Source organism: Podarcis cretensis (genome assembly GCF_951804945.1).
Source record: "Podarcis cretensis genome assembly, chromosome: 17".
NCBI classification, from domain to species: Eukaryota; Metazoa; Chordata; class Lepidosauria; order Squamata; family Lacertidae; genus Podarcis; species Podarcis cretensis.
Window position 1 is genome coordinate 36,590,699 of NC_137187.1, and position 11,522 is coordinate 36,602,220.

An 11,522-nucleotide genomic window follows, 5' to 3' on the forward strand; every position below is an offset into this window, starting at 1 on the left:
GTCATCATTAGGGTAACCTAGAAAAGGTGGGGCTGTAAACAAACTAGTAGTAGTGCAAGAGACACTTCAATTGTTCTGTTACATATCAAGCTTATTTCTTTGAAGACAGCACTCCAGAAAGGTTTGTTGATGTCGCTAAACCACCACATATGGAAACACTGATTTTCTTCTAGAAAAGTGTGCTGAAGTTGTTACAGTAAGTACCACACTTTTAACTAGTGCATTTGATAAATGCAGGTCTTTACAAGATCTAAGCCCCATTATCATAAAAGTAATGGTGTGAAGTTTGCTTTCTTTAGAGCCAAGAGATTTTTCATACAGGCTTTTAAAAAAACCATCATCATCATCATCACAATATGTGCAGAAATGGGATGAACTGAGCTTAGGAATGGAAAAAAATATGAAACCTGATCGATATCAGAACAGTCCCCCCCGAGGTGGTTGCACAGCCAGCCCAGCCTTGGCTCCCAAGCAGCCTTGTTTTATTGATTTAAAGGATTGATTTAGGTACCCTTTCAGTCAAAAGTTTCCTTAGTAGCTCACCCTCCTCCCCACCCCAAAAATTAAACAAGTTACACAATCTGAACAACATCCAAAATCAATAACTACTAACAGAGCAAAAAGAGACAAACAAAAGAAGCAATATAAAGGCAGCAGCAGAGGGGGGAAATCAAAGCAGCATCGTGGAGAATAAAAATATCTATTAAAAACCCACAAGAATCTAGGAGAAAAGAAATGTGTTCATATGGAGCCCAAAGGATAACAGAGTCGGTGCCAGCTGAGCATCCCTGAGAAGAGGCCTCCATAACTAGGGCGCCATTCCTTAAAATCTTTTATGTCTGCTCCCTTTAGCTTTAATAAAACTCATCAAATATAATGGGTGTGCTTTAAAAAGACCCCTTTATTTGAATCTGGCTCCTTAATTCCCATAGTTTAAGGTGCAATCCTATGCACATTTATTACGTTTATATCCCCCCCCCTTTCCTCCACGTAGCTCAAGTTGCCTACACTACATAGTCCTCTCTTGCCACCATTTTCTCACAACATCCCTTTGAAGATAGTTTAGGCTGAGATTCAGTCACCTAGCGAGCTCCATGACTGGGTTTGGGCTTGCATCTCACTCTCCCTAGTCCTTGTCCAATACTCCATCCCAGCCTTTCTCAGCCTTGGGTTCCCAGATGCTGTTGGACTACAATTCCCATGATCCCTGACCTAGCCAGGGATGATGGGAGTTGTAGTCCTACAACTTCCGGGGACCCACGGTTGAGGAAGTCTGCTCTAACCACTGCACCTCATTGGCTCACTCAGAAGCAAATCACAGTCTGTTCAATGGGGCTTGTTGTTCCTGGATAAGCATCCACAGGATTGCGGCCTTAACCACTAAGTGCTAATCCAGTTCTCTCCATGATCATTCACAGTATAGTTCAAACTTGGGGTTGGGAAAACAGCTGGAGGTTGACAAGTGTGCACACACACAAAGCTTGCCAGCCCTGATATCTTGATATTATCTACTGCCTTCCTGCAGTAATGGCAGCAGAGGGCACTCCTGTACCATCTCCCTCTTTGCTAATGTTACCTGCTGTGGATGGATGTGGGCACTTGCCACAAACCTGGCATTCAACTTGTGAAGTTCAGGTTGCAGTCGTTCTTCCTACCATGAACATCCCTGCCAGAGATCACCATCTTTTCTATATTGCCATACCCAAGGCAGTTTACAAGCTGAAGAAACAACAAAGATCGCACATCTTATAACAATTTGTTTTTTTTTTAAAGTCATAACAAAAAGATGACTTAAAATGACAACTGATATAAAAATAATTTTCAATAAGGCATTAGAATACGTTGCACAAAAATTAATTCTCAAATATCAGTGAACAGAAATACAGTCTCAACAATTACAATAAATCGTAATCAATAAAAACAACCAAGTTACATTTTAAAAGCCACGTAAAAAGATGACATTGAGCAACAGGGTCACATAACTTATGAAAGTATTGAAGGTATTTTATTCTGAGCTTCTCTTCTCCAGTCCCAGCCGCTTTTGCTGTTCTTCAAGTCATGGTGTGGGAGAGACTGTTGCTCAACTGGACTTGACTGAGGGTGGAGGAGCCAGGACGATGAGGCAGTTGTAGTTGTTAAAGTGAGATGGATTAGCCAGGCGTTATGGCCACTCACCAGGGCCGGCCCACTCATGAGGCAAGATGAGGTGACTGCCTCAGGCAGCAGGATCCACTGGGGCAGCAGATCTGGCCTCCAAGGAAAGTTCATCTGCTGCCAATGCTGTCGCTGCCACAGAGGGAGCAACAGTTGTGCATGCTCCTTGTAGGACAGGTTTGCCACCTCCTCAGCAGCATCCCCCGCAATGTTGTCCCCCATAGCGGCCTCTTGGCAAATAGGAGGTGTTGCTGGTTTCCTCCCACCCTTAGGAAGGAAATGGTGGGGGCTGCCCTCTGGGGGCTCTGCACTCAGGGGCGGAGGAAGGGGGTGCAGTGGGGGCAAACCGCCCTGGGTGTCCTCGATGAGGGGGGTGACATTTGGTGCACTGCCCACCCGCAACTCCCAAGCCTACCCCAAGCCGTCGGGGGGCATTCCTCCCTTCCCCCTTCGTTTTGACAGCTTGGGGGAGGCTTTGGAGTCGTGAGCAGGCGGAACATCAACTGTCCACCATCGGCGGCTTGCTTTGCCCCCGGCTGCATGGCATGCGAGCCACTCCGTGCATCCGAGCAGCTATCCAGCGCCTGGGAGGGCACCCTCCACGCCCCACCCCCCTTGGGAGCGCGCCCACCCTGGGCAGCGTGGGCAAATGCTCCACCGCTGTCTGTACCCACCCAGCTTGATTCAGAGCAAGCCTCTTGTGTCCCGCCCCAGTGATGGCTTTTGATTCTCACTTCAACACTCAGGTAAGGTTCCTGCTATTCACTCCTCTGTGTCTATCTAAGTGGGAGTGCTCTTGCAATACTCCTCTCAATAGCACAGGCAGACAAGTGGACAGCTGCCACAAGAGCTGAAATGAAACTTCACATGGTTCCATTTTTAATGCAATTGGGGGGAGCACAAAATTTGCCTCAGAAAACAAGCCACCTCTTGTTTTGAGGCATATTGCTTTTTGTGCTCCACAGTGCTGGGTGATACTACTCTTCCTTAGCAAGTAGAGGAGGGATTGGATCACTCAGCAGATCCGCTCCCTTGAAATGAGATCATGTCATGGATCAGGCTGGAGGTGGGCAAAAGTTGTCCCCATCTTCAAAAGGGGGAAAAAGAAGACCCAGATAACTAGTGACTGGTCTGCTTGACATCGATAGATACCAGGAAAGGTCCTGGAACAGATAATTAAATGTTACAGATAGGTAGCCGTGTTGGTCTGCCATAGTCAAAACAAAATAAAAAAATTCCTTCCAGTAGCACCTTAAAGACCAACTAAGTTAGTTCTTGGTATGAGCTTTCGTGTGCATGCACGTGTGTATCTGAAGAAGTGTGCATGCACACGAAAGCTCATACCAAGAACTAACTTAGCTGGTCTTTAAGGTGCTACTGGAAGGAATTTTTTTATTTTGTTTTGAGATAATTAAATGGTTGGTGTGCAAGCACTTAGAAGAGGATGCTGTGATTACCAAGTCCCAGCATGTGTTTCTCAAAAACAAGTCATACAAGACAAATCTCTCTTTTTTTATATAGAGTTACAAGCTTGATGGATCAGGGGTATGCTGTGGATGTAGTGTATCTTGACTTCAGTAAGTCTTTGGACAAAGTCCCCAATGATATTCTTGTGGAGAAGCTGGTAAAATGTGGGGTGGACAAGGTAACTGTTAGTTGGATTTGTAGCTGGTGACTGACTGAATCCAAAGAGTGCTCACAAATGGTTCCACGTCACACTGGAAAAAAGTAAGGTGCTGCAGGGGATGTGGGTGGCGCTGTGGGTAAAACCTCAGCGCCTAGGACTTGCCGATCGCATGGTCGGCGGTTCGAATCCCCGCGGCGGGGTGTGCTCCCATCATTCGGTCCCAGCGCCTGCCAACCTAGCAGTTCAAAAGCACCTCCGGGTGCAAGTAGATAAATAGGGACCGCTTACCGCGGGGAGGTAAACGGCGTTCCGTGTGCTGCGCTGGCTCGCCAGATGCAGCTTGTCACGCTGGCCACGTGACCTGGAAGTGTCTGCGGACAGCGCTGGCTCCCAGCCTATAGAGTGAGATGAGCGCACAACCCTAGAGTCTGGCAAGACTGGCCCGTACGGGCAGGGGTACCTTTACCTTTTACCTTTAAGGTGCTGCAGGGTTCTGTCCTAGGCCGTTCAAAATCTTTATAAACGACTTGGATGAAGAAATTGAGGGGGCGCTCATCAAATTTGCAGATGACACTAAACTGGGAGGGGTAGCTAATGCTGGAGAAGGAAGAATCAGGACTGAAGATGTCCTTAATAGACTGGAAAACTGGGCAAACTAACAAACTGAATTTCAATAAGGACAAATGTTAGGTTCTACACTTAGGTAGGAATAGGCAGCTGTACAATTATGAGATGGGGGACACCTGGCTTGCCAATAGTACACGTCAAAAGGATCTATGGTTTTTAGTAGACCACAAGCTGAACATGAGTCAACAGTGTGATACAGCAGCAGCAAAACAAGCTAATGCTATTCTAGGCTGTATCAACAGAAGTTAGTGTTCTGCTCCAAGGAAGTAATAGTAGTGTTCTATTCTGCCTTGGTCAGACCACACCTGGGAGTACTGTGTCTAGTTCTGGTTGCCACAGTTTAGGAAGGATATTGACAAGTTGGAACATGTGCAGAAGAAGGTGACCAAGGGTCTGGAAACCAAGTCTTATGAGAAACAGTTGAGAGAGTTGGGTATGTTTAGCCTGGGAAAGAAGAGACTGAGAGGAGATTTTCATAGAATTATAGAGTTGGAAAGGACCACAAGGGTTAAGATAAGATACTATCTTCAAATATCTAAAGGACTGTCACATGGAGGATGGAACAAGCTTGTTTTCTCCTGCTCTGGAAGGCTGCACCCGAATGAACGGCTTCAAGTTGCAAGAAATGAGATTCCAACTAAACATCAGGAAGAACTTTCTGACAGTAAGACGGAAGAAAGGTCTCCCTGGGGATGTTGTTAACTCTCCTTCCTTGCAGGTGTTTATGCAGAGGCTGGATGGCCATCTGTCATGGATTCTTTAGTTGAGATTTGGACTTGTTGTTTTATTGTGGTTTAAATTGTTTGTTTTACTGCTTGGCTTTTTAAAAAACGGAATTTCTTTATTTACTGTAGACCACTTTGGGAAGGTATTCTGTTTGACCTTTAAAGCCAGGAGGGGGTGGATCTGTATCCCTCCAGCTCTGATCAGCAGGGTTCAAAATTATCAGGGCGCCAGGAGCATTTTGTGCCTAAAGATTCTCCATTTGCGAACACCTCGAAAAGTCTGGGTGCCATTTTTTTGCATTCAAGGATTACTGAAATATGTGCTTTGAAGCCTCAAAGTCTCTGTTAAGGATAAACAATATGTTAAGGAGTTTAACCATAGAGAGTAGAGCGTTTTGAAAATTGAAGTACAGTACCAATATTTTTATTGTAAACACCAAATTAAACATGTATTAACAGTTTCCGCTAGAAATCTGAGATTAACAACGTGTCACTTGTGTGAATAGCGTATTAGTTCATGCTTATCAAAATAATAAATAAAAAGTGTTTAGCCCACCTGCCGATGGCAACTAGATGTTCTGTTTCAGTGCCCACAACCCAGGTCCCAGGAGCCTTTTGGCTCCTATCTTTTCTATCCCAGTTTCTAACCCTGCTCATCAGCCCAGCCTGCAGGGCCAATGGTCAGAGATTATGACAGCTATTCTTCAGCTGTCACATGTTAGCCCCCTGCTTCTAATTTCCATGTCCTGTTTTTCAGATGCTAACCTGAACATTTCCTCCTCCCCAACTGCAGAAATATTCAAAAAACAAAAAATTGCCTTAAATTCATATTCACATAAGCCAATACCCTGTGCCCCTGCTTGTGAACAGTTCCTGCTCCCCACTAGGGACCCTGAAAAAACACCAAACGCTTAGTCCTCAGTGGGTCAGTTTCGAAGTTTAATTTCACAACTTTGTGTATACTTGGAAGGTGAAGACAGACATAACCATTCTATTTTTTAAATTAATCTTTATTAAATTTTAAGACACATAAATGGGGGGGGATTACAGCTGTTGAAACAATATTATACACTTCAAAGAAACAAAGTGGCACAACTTATGACTGGCAGCCAATAAAGTACTTTAAAAAGAAAGAAAAATATGCATATAAAACAAAAGTTGGAAATAAATAGCTCTGAGCGTATACCGTATCCCAAACAGATAAATCTGCTACTCGTTTCTCTCATTGCAAAGTTTATATGTAAAAAATTCAAGTATTTTTTGGTATTTTAGATACATCATGTGATACAGAAAGGAAAGCCTACATAAACCAAACCTTATTAGAACTATAGAGTCATAAAATTGTAGAGGTGGAAGGGACCACAGGGGTCATGTAGCTCAAACCCTGCAGGAATCTTTTGCCCATTATTTGTTCAAACCCACAACCCTGAGATTAAGAGTTTACCAACTGAGCTAAAGGTATTTTTAGGGCAGTGCAGCCACTATGGAACAGCCCTCACGCCCTGCATCCCAAGCATGATTTTACCTCTTTGGGATCTAGGGGTGGGGCAGAAGGTTGTTCTGCATGTTCACAGCAGAAACTAGCTGCAAACATCACTGACAGACTGTCACCTATGATGGCACCAATAAATTTCCCCATTCAAATCCACAGAACAGCAAAAATGTGATATGTCCAAGAAATACCTACAAAAATATAACAACGACATAACATCTATGGCAACGTTTGAACGACCCTTGTGTAAATTAAATACCATTAAATAAGGAAAAATGGTCCAATATGTTATAAGAAAGTACTAGAAATTATAGTAAGGTAAGAAGTATAAGTACATTCAATGTCGTAAATGTAACTTACATCAGGAAATGATGGGAAGTCTGTTTTGATGAAATTTAGTTTATTGGATTTTTACTTTGGTTTATTTTTGTTTAGCTAGAAACTATAAGAAAAGAGCATGTACAAGTTTAAATCAATAGTTAACGGTATAATTATTTAAAGTTGTTATTACTATCATCAGTTTTACCTTCTCTTTGTACATGTACTCAAGATTGTATATGGATGTCAATTAATAATAATAAAATTATAAAACAAAAACAAATCCACCGACCAGCTTTCTCTTAAAAAAGATATAAGTAATGTACAGATGGTGCTTTACAATGCTTTTTTTAAAAAAGCGTGCCTGAAGCCTGGATCTGGTGGGGTTGTAGACAAACAATGACATCAGTCAGTACAACTGCTAAGCTTGGGAGGACACTGGGCTTACCTGCACCTGAGGGAAACACTGTGAGAATCCGAGACGTAACTGAGCTGAGGCCCTGCATCAAGTAGGGACCAATTCAGCCCAGTCAGACCTGCAGATCTAATTTGTGCATTTTGTACTGCACTCCCTCGCTCTCGACCACCTGCCCTCCATCCCCTGCTTCCTCAGAGACCAACAGAAACAGAAATCTGTCTCTCTCTTTGTGACATTTGGGTTGACCCTAACAAAGGCCAACTGTGGATTTTGGAGCATTTCTCTATGTGTCAACTTGGCGACTGCCTTTGCTTTTTATAGATTGTATCTTCACTCCACCCCAAGTTTCATGGGGAAAAAAGCAACATCTCAGGCAGGAGACCCAACTCAATTTGCGGCAAGGCAACCATGACAGCCCTGCTCACCTCGTCTGGAGTCACAGCAAGGACGCTGCAGCTCTTCTTCACGTCCTCCTCCAGCTTGCCGGCCTTTGGATTCCGTCTCTGCTGAAGCTTTTCCAGTTCACCAGACTTCAGCCATTGGGGCTGAAGGGACTCTAGGAAGGGCCAGGCGACTGAGCGATGGATGTGCTATCACCTCCTGGGGCCTGAAAGAGAGAACAGCAATGGGACAGTCAGTGAGGGAAATTTAGCCGAAAGGTCCTCCATCCCCTACTGATGGCTGTTGGTTCACACATGCAAGTGTATCTGTCACCTGATCGCTTATTTTTGATATGCAGTGGCTCATTCAGATATATGACATATGAACTCAGTAGCATGAAACAGGCACTCATGGATGTTTCATTCCCTTTCTCTGTATGCAGAGATCTAAAAACAGCTAACCATGGTTAATTACTTATGTATTTAACCAGAATAGCTGCTGAAGCAACTCTTTGGGGCCCCAGTACATGCCAGCTTTAGAAGCTTTGTAAGCAAACCACCTCATTAACCACTCAAGAAAGAGCAAAATATATAGGAAAGATTGGATTATAGAAGCAGGGTTGACCAAGAGTTTGGCCTTCTTCGGTGCATCAAACTGCCCTGTAGGGAATCCTGTACCTTACTTTAGGGATGGTGATAGCAACAATAATATTTCTTTACTGACCTTTTTCCAAGGATCACAATACCCCTCTATGTGCTGCCTTCTAGGTATCGTTGGGTTCCCAAATCCCCATCAGCCCCAGTTATTATGCCCAACAATCATGGACGATGAGAGTTGCAGTCGGACAACATCTAGAGAGTACCACATTGGTTACCTCTGTGTTAGGGCTGGATTTAGGTTTGATGAGGCCCTAAACTACTGAAGGTAATGGGGCCTTTTATATGTCCAGTTGTCCTTTGTCAACAACAAATTCTCACTGTTTTTTGTGTTGAATATATGCTATATGGTAATTTATGGACCTAATAGGTATCTAAAGCCATTTGCGCATAACAAAATATGTATTTTATCAAAGTAATTGTTGAACTGAAATACAATTAAGAAGTATATTAATAGTGAAATAATTATTAAGCTCTAACTGTATGTAGGTTTTATTTTATTTCTTTTTTATCTTATATTTTGGAAATGTACATCCAGGTGTTTTTTTCCTTTAATTTTTTGGGGGGCCCCCAAGAGAGTGGGGCCCTAAGTTATAGTTTGTTTAGCATATACAGTCATACCTCGGGTTAAATATGCTTCAGGTTGAATGCTTCCGGGTCGCGCTCCGCGGTGACCCGGAAGTAACGAAATGCTATACTTCCGGGTTTCGCCGCTTGCACATGCAGAGACATTCAAAATGACGTCGCGCACATGCGCAGAAGCGGCAAATTGCGACTCACGCAGGCGCAGACGTGGGTTGTGTTTGCTTCGGGATGTGAACGGGGGTCCGAAACGGATCCCGTTTGTATCCAGATGTACCACTGTACGTAAATCCAGCACTGGTGAGATTTCAAAAGGCCCTAGGGTCTGTTCTGTGAGGATATACTGGGCAAGCTCTCATTGTAGGACAACCAGGTCTGCTCCACTCACCAACCCTTTTGCCAAGCCCCCTTCCTCCAACTCCTTCCCTTTACCCACCCCCTGGCCCCCACCCCACAACTCGCCCCAAGCCCCTCCAAGCCTCTTTCAAAGCAGGTGGAAGGTGCTTCACAGAGTAGCTTGCTGAAATACTGTACGAAGCACTTCCCTCCATTAAATTTTGCTGCCAGATTTAATCTGCCATTAAAACTTGTTTAAAAGAAGCAGGGAGGTGCTCCACATTGCCCACCGCTCAGTTAAGCAGCTCACCAGGGCCGGCCAGCCACTCCACATGGTGCAGTTGGCATAGCCGCCTATTGGCAGCCACACAAACTGCAGAGTGTGACGACACCTTACATTTTTATGCATATAGGAAGATATGACAACTGCCTCACACCATGTCAGACCATGGATCCCTTTGCATTGTCTCTTCAGGGTTTCTGGTAGAGATCTTCCTCTGCTACCTTTTTTTATTTTTTTAACTAACTAGAGAAGCCTTGCTTAAGCTTGGGAGGTTCTGCATGCAGCATGTATTTCTACCGTGGCCTCACATTCTATCTAAATGAAATGAATGACAGCTTCAGACACAGAGCGCATGCGAACATGACAGGATCTTGAAAGGAGCATAGACAAGCTATTACAGTAGGAAACGCACAGTCTTAACAAACAGGCTCCAGACAGTTCTCTACATGGTTGATGGGACGAGAAGTTGGAGTGCCAGCCTGCCTCCTGATTAATTCGGTGTTTGCATTGAGATATTTAAGATTTATTCATAGCAAGTTGCGTTATACCATTGTAAAGGTTCTGAATATGGCGGTGTGGGAAGGCCCTCGCAGATCATAAAAACTGGAGGATAAAACAGATCCAGTGGAAGGAGACAAATCACACAAACACTGCTAAATAAAGTAGACCAGAACAAGCCTAAGAGCTCCAAAGCAGTGCAAACAAAAGGATGCCAAGGAGACAACAAAAATAGCAGTGTAAGGTGTGGAGGCTTATGAAGCAAGCACATGCCTACAAAGCCCTTAAGGGATGGGGAACTTGCAGCCCTCCAGATGTTGCTAGAAGTCCAACTCCCATCAACTCAGCCAGCATGGCCAAGAGTCAGGGACATGGGCGTAGCAGAACCATGGGGGCAGAACCAAGCTGTTAGTTAAGTGGATGATGGACTCAAGGGCATCCTGATCAAATTTGCAGATGACACCAAACTGGGAGGGGTGGCTAACACCCCAGAGGACAGGACCACACTTCAAAACGACCTTGAAAGATTAGAGAACTGGGCCAAAACAAACAAGATGAATTTTAATAGGGAGAAATGTAAAGTATTGCACTTGGGCAAAAAAAATGAGAGGCACAAATACAAGATGGGTGACACCTGGCTTGAGAGCAGTACATGTGAAAAGGATCTAGGAGTCTTGGTTGACCACAAACTTGACATGAGCCAACAGTGTGACGCGGCAGATAAAAAAGCCAATACAATTCTGGGCTGCATCAATAGGAGTATAGCATCTAGATCAAGGGAAGTAATAGTGCCACTATATTCTGCTCTGGTCAGACCTCACCTGGAGTACTGTGTCCAGTTCTGGGCACCACAGTTCAAGAAGGACACTGACAAACTGGAACGTGTCCAGAGGAGGGCAACCAGAATGGTCAAAGGCCTGGAAACGATGCCTTATGAGGAACGGCTAAGGGAGCTGGGCATGTTTAGCCTGGAGAAGAGGAGGTTAAGGGGTGATATGATAGCCATGTTCAAATATATAAAAGGATGTCACATAGAGGAGGGAGAAAGGTTGTTTTCTGCTGCTCCAGAGAAGCGGACACGGAGCAATGGTTCCAAACTACAAGAAAGAAGATTCCACCTAAACATTAGGAAGAACTTCCTGACAGTAAGAGCTGTTCGACAGTGGAATTTGCTGCCAAGGAGTGTGGTGGAGTCTCCTTCTTTGGAGGTCTTTAAGCAGAGGCTTGACAGCCATATGTCAGGAGTGCTCTGATGGTGTTTCCTGCTTGGCAGGGGGTTGGACTCGATGGCCCTTGTGGTCTCTTCCAACTCTATGATTCTATGATTCTATTTCTATTGATAGGAGTTCATGGAAGTTGGACTTCTAGCAACATCTGGAGGGCCGCAAGTTCCCCATCCCTTAAGTGCTTTGTAGGCATGTGGTT

At 44.4% G+C, this 11,522-nt stretch overlaps 1 protein-coding gene across 1 annotated transcript in view; it reads right to left on the bottom strand.

Moving 5' to 3' along the window:
- The window catches only part of PDE4A (phosphodiesterase 4A), a 357,141-nt gene extending 349,193 nt beyond the window's left edge, over positions 1-7,948 (bottom strand). Inside the window, exon 1 of the mRNA XM_079960036.1 lies at positions 7,787-7,948. The gene's annotated coding sequence lies outside the window, so the exon portion shown is untranslated. The remainder of the gene's footprint in view (positions 1-7,786) is intronic.
- Between the last annotated feature and the right edge of the window lie 3,574 nt (positions 7,949-11,522).